The following is a 13,006-nucleotide window of genomic DNA, read 5'->3' as shown; positions in this document are numbered from 1 at the left end:
AGGCATGAGCTACCACAACTGGCTAATTTTTTATTTATTGTAGAGACAATGTCTCGCCAAATTGCCTGGGCTGGTCTAGAACCCGCAGGCTCAGGCAATCCACTCTCCTCGACCTCCCAAAGTGCTGGAATTACAGGCTGAGTCACCAAGCCTGGCCTGGGCAAGTCTTTTAACCTCTGAGACTCAGTTTTCTTTTCTGAAAAATGGGAATAAATATAATAACTACCTCTTACAGTAGGGAGGGTTAAATGAGTTAAGGTATTTCAAACAATTCCTTGCATATAGTTCTGTGTAAGTAGTAGCAAGTATCAGTAGCATTAGTATTAATATTAGTATTAGTATTTGTATTAGCATTAGTAGCAGTGGTAGTGGTAGTTGGTAGTAGTAACAACAGCAGCAGTATTACCTGGCTTGAGGAGGAGTCCAGAAGAGGAACCCTGTCAGTGGTTCTAGACACTAACATTTCCATGAGAGTAGCCAATTGGCCAAGTGACAATTCTCCATGACTTTCTACTCTTGGACATGACAAAAAGAACATCAAAAAGTAATGTATGAACTCCTTATAATAAAGGCAAAAGAAAATTAGAATGTGAAGAAGTTCATGGATTGGAAAGAGAATTGCTTTCTTCCTCTTTTTAAAATTTTGTTAGGTTAGGCAATGGAAGATGTCCAGGTGTTCTCTTGCACTGCATTTATGGGAGAGTTGTACAATATAGTTTGAACAAAGAAAGAGAAACCACGGACTTGAGAGAAGAAAAACTGAAGCCCAGGGGAGAAAATGAGAAACAAAGGTTCAGTAAGATGTGAAAAATCCACCTACTAAAGCTGCTCTCCTCATGTTAAAATAAAGCAGATATTTCTTTGCTGCAATGAATGCTCTGATTTCTCTCTTGCTGAGCAGTTAAGTGGGCTCGGATGTGGGAAATTTCTTCTGTTCTTGGCCTTTTTGTGGCCACAATGAACTGTCAGCACTGCCAGGAAAACTATTCACTTCAAATTTCACAAGGCTGACCTTGAGAGGTTACCACTGTCTGTCCAGAGGGCAAGCTTCTCCCAGCGCTCCAGGAAAGGCCTTGGCTGGCTGGCGGTGGAAGAACAACTACAAAAGACACTTTCAAAAATCCCACACATCTCTCAAACCAGTAAGAATCCCAAAGCCTCTTGCCTACAGGAGTACAAGCTTAGTTTTATTATCATATCTGACATCAATCCAGTAGAAACGGAAGACAACTATACGGAAAGCAAAAACAATTTATAGCCATGAAGACTACTGATGAAAGGTAAATTCACTAGATGACTCCAGCAATCTGAAAGAGAAGTGAACTTCTAACACTTCTCTCCATTGTTCATAAGTCACTTGCCATCATGCTGGACTTATTAATTTTCACAACCAAATTAACCATTAATTTTTTTTCTTCATCCATATCCTATCCAAGGGAAGGGGAATTGAAGATTCTCTTACCCCCTAAATAATTATCATTTTTCCATAAAGTGGCATAAAATTTCCTAGTTTAGGCAATTGGGGAATGTGGACTCCAGCATTCTAGACCAATTGTAGACTTCCTTTTGTTGGGGTGGAGTGATGTCTCATAACTGATTAGGCATTAATATATTTTTATTGTATGAATTATGGTGAAATTGCAGCAAAATTATGTGAAATGGTTGTACCTTTAAAAAAAGATATCCGATTTAGATTTTAAAATATTTCATAAAAGTTTCAATTTAGTATTGATTATTAAGCATGCTCATAGGTGCCAGATAGACCCTCCATATCTTTGGTCTGTTTCTATTTTCCATGGGAGACAACAAAGGACCAGAGTACTTGGGTTTTACTCAATCTTATACCCAGAAGAACAAGACAAGACAAAGATCTCCTTACTTCCAAACTAGTGCTCTTTATATAGTACCAAGATATTGCTTTAATAAAAGAGAATATGCTTCTATCCTTTATTTAAAGTGATATGTGAAAAATCAAAGGACATTTGATCCCTTACTTGTAAAAAAAATCAATAAATTACTTTGTTAGAGAAACTGAGTGGAAAAGGAGGGAAAATATGATTGAATGATAGATTATATGGTCACACGATGTTCCCCCTACCTCTTCCTGAGCTCAGTCCTCTAATCACTCCAATCTTGGCTTCCATTCTGACTTGTGCTACCTGTGCCACAACAGGTCACAATAATGCTCTTGAATTATTTTTTCTTCTCATTTTCTTCATTAACCAAACCACGATTACCTCAGGATCCTGCTTCAATCTGGAGAAATGCATTCTTGAGGCCTAAAAAAAAAAGTCCTAAAATGAAAGTTCAGATGTTAAAAAAAGAAAAGAAATTGTATTTAAATATATTTCTAAATTTGGAAAATTGTTGATAATTTTGTTTTCAACATCTGATTTTTTGAGCATTTAAATGTATCTCTGGGAATTTTAAATGTATCCCAAGTCTTTCATGTCTATTGACTTTCACTTGTACTTGAAAAGTCTGTGCCAGAGCAGAGAGTATTATAAGGGCTCCTTAACTCATTTTTTAACATAAGAGTTGCTGATTGTGATAAGTAACAAATTTTGAAGTAAAAAACCTAAGACATAAGCAAAAGATTAGATCTTGACTTCAGATCTGTTTTTCCCTCCATGTTGTTATGCAAACTGAAACTTGGAATGAAGAAAGCAAATGTGTAGGAGGCTGTGTTACTACGAAGGATCTGACTTAAAATATTAGGGTTAGGCCTTGGATACGCCGTATGACATATTAACTGTCCAGCAGCTTAAGTGTAAAGAATTATATGGATAAAGGTGATAGCAGGCATGGGGAAGTTAGAGGATGAAGGAAAGAGTGTCCGGGCTGGAAGTCAGGAAGGATGGATACATTGAGTGTGTGCAATATCAAGGGCATAATTTACCATGGATACTTTCCAATGGCATGAATCCACCTCCCAGCTGATATCTTTTCAATAAGGTGAGAAACATTCTAGACCTGATCGAAGAGGTATGAAAAGCTTGCTACAGCAATAACTCAACATTAGTCATCAATGAAACACGCTAACCTTGAAATACCTTTCAAAAGCATAATTCATTATTTCGAAATGTTTGGAAGCTGCCAATTTCCATTTTCCTGCTAATGCCCATGCATTCATATTGTTCAATAAGTAAGAGCAATCATCTCTTAATACTGTAATAAAATGTTGGCAATTTAAAAAGTAAATATACTCCAAAATGATCAGTTCTAGTCTTGCTTGGAAGCTGAGCTTTTTATAATGGACACCATAGTGAAAATTCCGTATTAAATTTATTGTGGCTTTTAATAAACTGGTTCTCCAAATATGAGAAGTCTGTGTTGATATACTGAGATTGTGTGGCTAGGAAAATCAATAAAGTACATATTCAATGCTGAAAGATAATAAGACAGATTAGGCCATTTTTTACTTTTAAAAGTGCTTGTTCCAACATTTATAAGAATAAGCAGATAAACCTGCCAACATCTGTTCTAATACAAAGAAGTGGCTATAATAAAATGTTGGTCACACTGTTATAAGACTTTAGCAAAAAGTGGAGAATCCAAGACAGAATGATGACAAACTCACCATTAAATCTTGTTTTTCACTAATGCTGGTATGCCCGAAATCTTAAAGAACATTTAATGTGCCTATATTCACGAACATTCAATGGCTTTAACACAACATTCTAGGTAAAGGTAACCTGATCCTCCTCCACTGTTGACAATGCAGCTGAAATGGCCCTCCAGTAAATGAGGCAGGATTATTAGCCAACATGGCAAACAATAGCTTATAAAATACACCAGGAAATTTCCATAGCACATTAGATCATTGCCGTCAATGACCCATGGATCATGACTGAATACAAAGCACATTTCCCTAGATACTCAATAAGTTTTAAAGGACAGAAATATGCAAAGTAGACTTCAGATTTAAAGACCATTTATGTGTTCTACACTCAGAAGTACAGAATGTACCATTGAAGGAAGCTCCAAGAGTCTTCCAGTGTTGTGTTAATGTGTGTCATCTCCCTTGGTTGTTTTCTAATGCATCCCCAGTTTGAAAACCACAGGAGAACACAAGGAACTCATGAAGTAAAAATTATAAGAAAATAATAAAAATAGACAGGCATCAAGAAATTATATGTGAGATGATAAAAATCTGTGTAAGACTTCTGCAATATGTTCAAGATATCTGCACTGATGTATCATATAAAGAATGCTAGTTTTGCCTCTTAATTTGGGCGAAAATAATAGAAAAAAAGCTTGGGTGCTTGCTGTCAATTCATAGCCTACAAGTCAACTGTTGTAAATTTAGTTTATAATAGTGTAATTAGCTGCCACATGGCCAGATTTTCTAAATGCTCTTCCTCCTTTTGGAAGCTTGACAATGTGAATGTCGCAGAATATCAATACCGATCTTTTACAGCCCTTTGCCAGAGCAGCCTCAGGATATGTTGAGCTGGAGAGGTAACTGCATTAGAGAATTGAGTTTGTTCTTTTTTCAGAAGACAAATATACTATCTTTGAAACTACTTACAAGGAAATAAATAGACATTAAACACTAGTGTACAACACTAAACTAAACTTGTTAATAATGGGAGTAACCTCGCATTGTAAAAATATGGGACCTCTAAACAGAGAAAGATAATAGTTATCTAACAGAGGCAAAACCAGCATATATTACAGGCAATATGCTAAGAGAAATAAAATCTTGGAGTGGGGGTGGGAACTACAACTTATTACAGCAGATTCTAACGCAGAATGTTGTCATATATAATAACAATAAAATAAAGGCAGAAGTGTTCTTAGCTTCTTAGATAAGTAAGAATATGCATTATACACTTTTTGGAAATATTGTAGAATGCTGCAGAATGCAGCTGAGCCCAGAAATAAAAGCTGCAAGACTAGTTGCCAGAAAAAGAGAAAAAAACATTATCTGCCTTGTTTGAAGAGTACTCACAAACGAATGGTAAGCTTTCACTGAGCAAGATTTTGGTTAATATGGAAAAAGTTAATTTGGTTACTTTTAGTGGAACAGTCCGATTTTGATGCATGCATAAATATGATACAAGATTTTTCAACCAGTCCATAATTACATAATAGACAAGTTAAGAAACAGTTTAAAAATTGTGAATAGTCTTCAGGAAATCAGCGAAAACCACCTTATTAGAAATATAGAAACACAATTTTTTTTTTGAGTTGGAGTCTCATTCTGTCATCCAGACTGGAGTGCAGTGGCCGCTACCGGACACCACAGCCTCGACCAGCTGGCTCCGGCGATCCTTCCGCCTCAGTCTTCCAAGTAGCTGGAACTACAGGTGCGCGCTACCATGGCCCTCTAATTTTTGATTTACTGTCGTGATGAGGTCTCGCCAAGTTGCCCAGGCGGGTCTCGAACCCTCGGGCTCAGGCAATCCACTCACTTCGGCCTCTCAAAGTGCGGGATTACAGGCTGAGCCACCGAGCCCGGCCAAAACACGTAATTTTTAATAAATCCTACATTATGTCAAATTGAATAGATTCATCTTTTTGAAAACCATACCGACCTCGTAAAGCTGTTATAGTTCTGAGCTGAATTGAAAGAATTGTAAGAGTGTGGTGGCTATTCTAAAACCATACATCTCTACTTCCCTTTCTAACTTTTACTTATTCTTCCAATTTTCTCCAGTACTTATGAGTTGGCAGTTCTAAGGATACATAGAGGTCATGATTCACTAGGGACATACTCCAGATGGCACTGAGATACTCCTGTAGCAATCATATCCACAGTTTGGCTGCCTTATCCATTAGCTGTGGTGACTACGACTTGGCTCTTAACTCTGACAGTACTTATGCTGTTGTAGAAGTGACAAAATGAAATAGGCTTTTAGAAGCATCTATCATTTCACAAAGTGGAGGTTTTTGCTTTTGGGGGTTAATTTTTAAAAAGTGTTGACTAGATAGTTGTAACTGGTTTTACATAAGAACTACATGGAAATTTGAAAAGTGAATCCTCAGATACCTAATGTGTAGTACCAGATGGAGTCATTCTCTTTGTTGAAATATTTTGTGTTGTCCTATCAAGAAATATAGAAGATGATAGAAATAATAATTAAAAGTAATAATCACAATTTTTAAAGTAACCACTATTTCCCAACACTGAACTGGGCATGTGACACATTTTTTATTTGTTTTCCCAATATTAGAAATTATGCTTCAATGAAGTAAAATAACGTGTCCTTAGTCTCAGAGATTATAATATAAACAGATAGAAAAGGGACCTGATATAGCTTTCAAATATCACCTATCAAGAAATGTATAAAAATTACTTTTGAGTATAAAAATGTAGCAATAAATCAAGATATTTATGTAACTAGTAAACTTATGTGACCTTGTAATTTTAACTATATTGATCTTCTTTTAGTCATTTGCATTCTGGGCTGTATGAAAAGATTTTTAAAAATGTGTTATATTTTAGTCACAAATATACTGATATAAAGTTGTCACTAGTGAGTACTTGCCATTGTTCTATTTAAAATTATCTTTGAGCCGGGTTTGGTGGCTCAGCCTGTAATCCCGCGTCTTTGGGAGGCTGAGGTGAGTGGATTGCCTGTGCCCGGGGGTTCGAGACCCACCTGGGCAACTTGGCAAGACCTCATCTCTACAATAAATCAAAAAATCAGCCGGGCGTGGTAGCGTGTGCCTGTAATTCCGGCTACTCTGAAGGCTGAGGCGGAAGGATCACCGGAGCCCAGCAGGTCAAGGCTGCGGTGGCCGGGAGCCGCCACTGCCCTCCAGTCTGGACGACAGAGTGAGACTCCAACTCAAAAAAAAAAAAGAAAAAAAATTATCTTTGCTTATTTATGCAGTAATTATTAAAAACAGACCCACATTGTTAGTCTTCTAATGAATAACATCCAAATTGGCTCAAATTTCCCTGACTTGTGGCTTTGGTTCTAAAAAATCAGTTGACAGAATCCCAGGTACCTCTTCTATAAAATACCTTTGTAACTAGTTTGTAAATTTTTCTATTGATTGTATAGATATAAAAATGACCATTTATTCTTTTTATCAAAAGAATAAATTAAGTTGAGCATACATTTTTCTAGTGATCCTATACATACTTACATAGACATATACATATATATGCCCATTTATTTTTTTCTAGGCTAAATTATTTTAATCAAAGTAATACATGCATTGTTTAAAATTTCAAGTATATCATTAAAATGTATAATAAGCAAAATAGCTTCCCTTTCATAAACCCCTCCTCTCCTGAGTGACTCACCAACAGAAGCAGCCATCTTTAGCTCTTTTAGCTGATGCTTCTGATATTCTGAAATATACCTCCATATTTCTAAATTATTAGCAAATCACTGATTAATTTTTTTAAAAATTTTAGGCATTATCTGTCTTGTTCTTGCTATGAAGTATGAGCACTTCGCTATTTATTGTCTCAATTTTTCCAATCAAACCATATCACAGGTTTAAATTAAATCAGTATCAGTATCGAGTGTTTATATTATTATAAAACTATAAACAATATTCAAAGCTGAGTATATTTCTAGTCTTCTACAATATTTCCTAAAAGTAATAACAGCTTGGTCTTTTCTTTTGTTTAGTTCTCGGATACGTCTAACTAATCATCCCCTAAATTCCCCTGTAGAACTACAAAATTTGTCTTAATATGGCCAGAAACATCTATCACCATCTCTCACTTCCAGTGTTTCTTGAATGTTCATTCTTTCCACCACTCTGGACTAGTTACTGTGTGAGAATATCGCTCAGCTGTCACCCCAGGACTTCCCTGTAGCATCATCCTAAGAATCCCCTTGGCTCTTCTGTATGAAGGGCTTTCTTCCTGGATTCCATGTCTTTCTATTTCACAGTTGACTCTCTCATTTGGTGCCATATATCATCCTGCAGCTTCTAGAGAAAGGGTTCATGAGCATATTTTTAAAGATATGAAGGGTCTTAAAATACCTTTATCTACCCGTGGAATTGATTTTTATTTGGTTGGGTTTAAACACTTCTCTCTGGCTAGTGGCACTAATGGCCTTACTGCACCCACTTTCTTAAGTCCTTTTCTCAAAGCTTTTTCATTCTTCTGATTACATCAGAAATACCATTTAGGGGTTGATATGTCTTTGAGATATTTTTAAAGTAAGGAGAATCTGTCCTTGACAAAATCAATCAGAGAGAGCTAGGAGACCAGAATGAAAAGTCATAAAAAAAAGCAAGCAGTGGAACTCTCTTTAGTGTGCACAATCCAACACCTTCAAAATGCAATTATCTAATCTTTCAACTTTCTTCAATGACCTCTGTTTTGGTTAGACAAATTTTAGTTGCCTTTCCCCACAAACCAGTGGCTTAACCAATTCATCTAAAAGTGTGGGTACTATTGATCAAAAGATGGCTTTGTTCCATATATAATTTTCAGATCCTTATCCTCTTTACCTTTGTTGGCTCCATCATACCCCTAGCATCTTGGAGTCTTTTACACATAAAGGGAAAACAAGGTATAGAAGTCAGGCTTACTATTCCACAGCCTTGCCCAGAAGTAACTCATATAATTTCCACAGAATGGTTGAGAACTAGCCACATAGCTACATCTAAATGCAAAAGAGGCTGGAAAATATAGTCTCTAGCTAAGCAGACACTTTCCAGCAACAATTAAATACTGCAGAAGAGGAAGCACAGATTTCTGGTGGATTGTTAGGCATCTGTGCCACACAACCAAAACATAAACTTACACAACTACTGGCTAATATTCAAAATTAAATCTCAAATAGTAAATATTCATATTTAACACTCAGTGTGTAATAGGTTTAGCACAAAATCTATGCCTGATAGAAACCTAACCATTGAAGATCTAACCCCTTAAGGGAAGATGACCTACATACCATGAATACAATTTACCAAGGCAATGCAGAGCCATGGGAAAAGGAGATACAATACTACTGGTTGTTTTGCTCATTCATTTTGAGGTCATCCTGAAATGATTGTACTCTCTAGGTCATCTCCAAGTCATCTCGTCAGTGTCTGATGTATTTCCTCTCATAAAGTGTGTAGCTCAGGTTGGTTAAAGAAAATATCTTCTGACATTCTTAGCTAACTGATACATTTTTATTTTCTTTGTTCTCACCTAAGTTTAAAATTTGAAAGTAGGGTGACTTTGGAATTGGCAAGCTAGATTGACAAACCAGTTATTTGAACTCTTTGGATGCCTTTCAACCCCCAAAACGGTTTACTTCTTCAACCATGAATTAGTTTGCAAATAATATACAACAGTACAAACACATAGCCACTACTTACTAATCCCCATACTTAAGAAATTAATAATAACTCTTAAACCTTTTTTCTGACTATGCTTCATCAAAACAAGTGAGATATTTTCTCTCACCTTTGCACCGACCAAAAATTATAGTATGATTCTCACATGGTAAATAGTCTCCCATGGGTAATTCACATGTGAAATCTTTGAAACCTGGGACCATCAGCTTATCTGACTCTTCACCTTCAGCTCCCACTCACTATATAGAAGGCCTTCATAAATGTTGTTAAAGTGGATTGGGTGAATATTTATGGAAATCTTTGTTGAATTGGAGAGATGTAGTAAGTGAGGTTCTTTCTAATTCAATGTTTTTATTAATGTGTTGAGGGAAGATGCAGATCTCAAAACATACTCATAAAATTTTAAGATGATCCTACCTTGGGAGGAGATCAAACACTAGGGACACCAGAAATATAATCCAAAGAAGTTAGAACTATCTACATAAAAAGAAACTTGGCCTTCAAAAATGTAAATGACTGCATGCAGAAAAAAAAAAAATGGTATGAATTCTTTCCAGGCAGGGGAATAAAAGAAATCTAGAGTCTAAGGGTGATAATAATTTGCAAATTAGCTCTGTGTTTAATGTGGAGTTGCTGTAAACAGAGCCAGAGCTGTTTTGGCCTGAATTTAGGGAGTTTTGTGTAATAAATGGGCCAGAAAATTAGTTGTTCTTCTCTGTGTGATGTTGAAGATTTTCTAAATTTAAAGTGCTTTAATTTCAGCTAATATCAATAGCAATGAGACCTAAAATATGAAATTGGGGAGGAACCACAAAGATGAGTATGAATAAAACCAGCTACTAGTAATTGTTTTTATGGAGTTAGTACCTTAGGTATTATACTGACAAAAATCCCTTAATTTCAGCTTACTACACTGCCTATGTGATCTGATTAAAGTTTCAGAATCACCTTTCAAATGAATATTTTCTCCATTTTATCAATAATAAGATATTCAAAGAGTTTAAATAATTGGTTTGTCAATCTAGTCTGCCAATTCCAAAGTCACTCTGTTTCCAAATATCATACTTAGGTGAGAACAAAGAAAATAAAAACATATTATTTAAGAATGTCAGAAAATATTTTCTTTAACCAACCTGAGCTGTGTACTTTATGATTGGAAATACATTAGAAATTATATTATGTATAATACCATGATTTCAACTTTTCCTAGACAGAGAAACTCTATCACTCTGAGTCACACTGTTGAGATAAGATTTGAGTGTTCACTCCCATTCAGCCCATTTTACTGTCTCAAAGGCAAAAGTCCTCTCTATTGACTTGCCACTGCTGAGATGTAAGGAAAACCAGCATAGAATATTAACTCCGGTATCAAGCCAACAGATTCATCCATGTTCCTCCACTTGTTGGCTGTATGATCATGCACGTACAATGTCCTCAATAAAATAGAATTGGTATCTCTTAAAGTGACTAATAAGAGTGAAGTGCGATAATGCCTTGGACCTAGTGAGCTCTCAGTAAATGGGAGTTATGATTGACTGAGTGATGAGCATTGCACATATAATACCAGAGTCTCCATTTGGAAAAACAGATTGAAAGTTCCCTTCAACTCTCAGTATGGCAACACTGTCAGACATTCCTTGACATCACAGCCCACACTGTGCAGCTCATCTTTGCTTCTTTTCCCTTTGGCCCTTTACTCACCTTCATTCTGTCCTTGCCTCTACCCTCTCACACTTTTGAATTATTTACATATGAATCTTTCTACTCATTCACACCTCTTGCTCATTAGGACAAGGAAAAATACCTTATTCAACTTTTTATTCTCTACCATCAACAGAGTGCTTTCCTAGTGCTAAGAATTAAACAAATACTCAATAAATTAAAAAATCAGGATGCTCTTTTGAATGATAGCAACCACAACCTCAGTTTTAGAAAAGAAAAACTAAAAATACAAGGCACAAATTTTATTCACTTGTCTCACATTTATGGTTTAGGTTTAAGAATCAAGGCAGTAATTGATATATTAAAGACCCTGATTATTTTAACCCAGAACAAAATCTTCAATAATTTAATAAAGAATACATACAAGACAAAAAGTAAAGTTCAACAGCTATTGAATTTTATTAAGCCTTTGGCAAAAATCACATTCAGATCAAAGGAGTTTTTTTTGTGAAAGAAAAAAAGGTAAAAAGGGAAATCTTTGAGAAGCACTGGTTAAGTCAGAAGCTACCCAAAATGATCTATTTTATTCTAAGATAGCATCAAAATTTATAACATAGCATGCATGAAATCAACACATCACTAAAATAGAGAGCATTCAGCATCTTTGTTTCCCAAATGTTTTTCTTACACTGATCTGTTGATGTTCCTTGCAAAACAAGAAAGAGAGGGAGAGAAAGACAGAAAGAGAAAGAAAGAGGAAGAAGAGAAGGAGGAGGAAGAGGAGGTAGAGGAGAAGGAAAAAAGTAGAAAATAGAAGACAGATATTTAGCCCAAATCCTCACCTCTCTCATAAGACTGCCCTTAAATTACATTATTTTTAGCAATTCTACTCCTACAAAGCCTTACAATCTAGTAACTAATTCAAAGCCTTCCTGCTATAATTTGGCTATAATTAGAATGATTGATAGCTAAACTGTAAATTGAGGCACAAAGACTCTCTGAAAAAGAAAACATTTGGAATAATGGAGTTGTATTTTAGTAATAACATTATGATTTTTTTGGTAAAATGTCTAAAAAGAAACCTAATATTGTGGTGAGATATACAAAGATGAAACAATTTATTTCTAGAATCAATTTTCAATAGTTAATATTGAGTATAAAATTGTCAGTGTGGCAGAGATGGTAGGTCTGCCTTCATTATATAAATGACATTATATTCAGCAGTTCTATATTCATTGCTGATTATTGCATGAGGTAAATTTGTCAATTACTCAAATTTCCAACTTGAGAAAAGCATTCTTACAGTTAGCTCTGTAGAAAAAGAGGGAGGATAGCTTGTCTTCACTCATATATTCGTGAATTTATTAGCATATTTATGTATTTATGCATTCACAATAGACTTATCTGTTTGAAAGCTTTTTTGCTTGTTTGTCTTTTTTTTTTTTAATTGAACTCGGGAGATACAAGTGCATGTTTATTACATGGACATATTGAGTACTGGTGGGAATTGGCTTCAGGAGACCCATTCCCCATAAAGTGAACATCGGGGTCCATGGTCCATAAGGAATGGATTGCACATCAGGAAGTGCGATTGAGCAGAGTTTCACCTGTATTTACAGTCACTCCTCATTGCTTGCATTACTGCCTATCAGATTAGCACTGTCAGATTAGCACAAATTAGCTTCCATTTCCAACAGCCTACCTTTGTGAAGTATGGTTTTCTGCAGTGACAGCAACCAAAACAAGATTACAGAGTAGAGTGAACATAAGCAAGGAATTTCGGGTGACACTGTCTCCCATTGTCCTAAATAAGAACATCTGGTTGCAGGAAAACAAGCTCAGGGCTCCCACTAATTCTGCATTATGATGAGTTTTACAATCATTTCATTATATATTATAATGTAATAATAATAGAAATAAAGTGCACAATAAATGTAATGCACTTGAATCATCCCTAAACTATCCCCTTGACCACCCTGGTCCATGGAAAAATTGTCTTCCAAGAAACCAGTCCTCAATGTCCAAAAGGTTGGTAACTACTGATGAACATTGTACCCAATAGGTAATTTCTTTTTTT

Source organism: Carlito syrichta, unplaced genomic scaffold (genome assembly GCF_000164805.1).
Source record: "Carlito syrichta isolate Samal-C Ts95f unplaced genomic scaffold, Tarsius_syrichta-2.0.1 Scaffold305660, whole genome shotgun sequence".
In the NCBI taxonomy this organism is placed as follows: domain Eukaryota; kingdom Metazoa; phylum Chordata; class Mammalia; order Primates; family Tarsiidae; genus Carlito; species Carlito syrichta.
This window is presented reverse-complemented; position numbering follows the sequence as displayed.